We start from the raw sequence: 2,215 nt of genomic DNA, 5'->3' as shown, positions 1-2,215 counted from the left end.
GCCAAACTCTAACACTCACGGAGGAGTGTAGTGCCATTATACAGAAGAAGTTCCCACCCAAACTCAGTGATCCAGGGAGTTTCAAAATTCCTATTGAAATTGGGGACACAAAAATTGGCAGAGCAATATGCGATCTTGGGGCTAGCATTAATTTGATGCCCCTTTCTGTTTGTAAATCTTTGGGGATCACCGAGTTGAAACCCACTTTGGCATCTGCTCTCAAGAGTTTCCATTGTATCATCAAGTATACACAGGAGCACCATTTTATTAGCAAAATTGCATAATCATGGAAGCAACTCATGCTTCTCCTTAAGCAGGGACCACTTCTCTGTACCATTGTTGGTTCTTGGGTTCGCGTGGGAGGACACAGTATCCTGTAGAGGAGGGTGGTGGTCTGTTCTTGTTGTTGGAGAGGGAAACCTGGTACCCTCTGCTTGCACTAACAATGACGGAGGAGCCGCCAAAGTGTGTGGCCAAGCTCTCGGGACTGTGCTCGGAGGAGTTATCCTTCGAGGTTCGGGAGAGAGGGTGCACAGGTAGTGTCCGCCATTGTTGGGTTGGGAAGAGACTATAGAGAGAGACTATTGCTAACAATGGAAGATATCCGAAAGCTGAAAGTTATGGTATGAAGAACCAAGAGACAAGGCTGAAGGTTGAGATGGACAGGGCAAAGATAACAGAAGCTAATATTGAAGCAGATTGGTTCAACTTTGGAGAATATTGCATTTGGATGAAAATGTTCGAGTCTCACTGCTAAATTCTTTGAAGACAATATTGAATCAGATTGGTTGAAATTTTTCTTTGCTAGTGTGTTGTGGACTGTGGGAAAAATATGTTTGGTGGTTGTGACCTATGGCCGAAGTTTTCTTACACAAGATCCCCCCTTCTTTTTCTCCATTTATGTCGTCTAAAATAACTTTTGCTGATACAATCTAACTTTTGTTCGTAGAGTCCAAAGTATGATATCATGCTATCTTATTTTGGATAATTGCTCTGTCAGTTGTATCCTTCGGTGTCTTTTGTGTTGGATTGCATATCAACCACTTATAACTTAAGATTCTAGTAACTTCACCGATAATTGAATACAGGTATCTTACAAGTTCAACTATCTTACAAGCTCAACCATGTGTTATCCAGTATAATAGTTATTGGACTGATGAGAACCACAATTAGCAATAGTTTAAGGTAAACTTCCATGTTGTGCAACATGCCTTCAAATTACACGTATCCTATAGTGAAAACCTTGCTGAAAATTCACTTGATTTACATTGTTCTTAGAGTAACAACTTTTATTATGTATATGTTCAACTTTGCTTCAAAGCTCTTTCTGTCATCCATAGATGGTATATTTCATGCGATAAAACAATAATAAAAATAAAAATAATGTTATGTTATTGAATTCATTTTTTATGATATGTGGGTTTAGGGAATATATGATAAACTAAAGAATTGTAAGTAATTTCACTTTTAAACTAAAGAATTGAATGAAATTGATTTTTTAATTAAAACTGGATTAACAAATGAAACTAAAATGATTAAGTACAAAATATCAACAATGAAAAGATTCTGGAATTCTTGAATCCTAGATTTTTTCAAAGAAATTCGCATTCCTGCGTTTTTCCAATGTTAAAAGCACTTTTATCTCGGAATTTGACTTACTATAGCTATTTTAGCTGAAACTTTCAAGTTCTAGATTTGTTCCTTAGAAGGGCCCTTTCCCAAAGTCTTCTAAATCTTCAAGAATTATATCAAATACCTCTTTGGGTTATTCCTAACCTCAAGGGTTTAATTAGCAAAAGAACATAACCTGATTTGTCAATCACAATTATGCTAAAAATATTCCAAGATCCATTCCCATGGTTTTCTTGAACTTTAAATCGAAATCTTGCTAATCAAATGAGATTAAAGAAAACATCACAATGTTCATAAAAGTAAAGAATCATCCAATCATCTTGAATCCCAGAAAAAGAATTTAGAAACCCATGCTAACAAACGAAATTTGCTAAATCTGAATTGAAAGTAACATGCATTACCAAATAAAAAAAAAATAGAACTCAAAGTGAAAGTTACAGACCAGTGGTTCAAGAATCGAAATTCCTAAACTAGAGCTAGGAAGAAGTAGAGTAATCAGATTGCATAAAGATCCTTGCTCTCTCCCTTGAAGATGCATTGTCAATGCTCTTCAATGTCAAGAACTTGGAACAATTACACGCAG

Source organism: Gastrolobium bilobum, unplaced genomic scaffold (genome assembly GCF_033153095.1).
Source record: "Gastrolobium bilobum isolate Gb01-03AN ecotype WA unplaced genomic scaffold, APGP_CSIRO_Gbil_v1 utg102494, whole genome shotgun sequence".
Taxonomy (NCBI): domain Eukaryota; kingdom Viridiplantae; phylum Streptophyta; class Magnoliopsida; order Fabales; family Fabaceae; genus Gastrolobium; species Gastrolobium bilobum.
Note: the sequence above shows the minus strand (reverse complement) of the source record.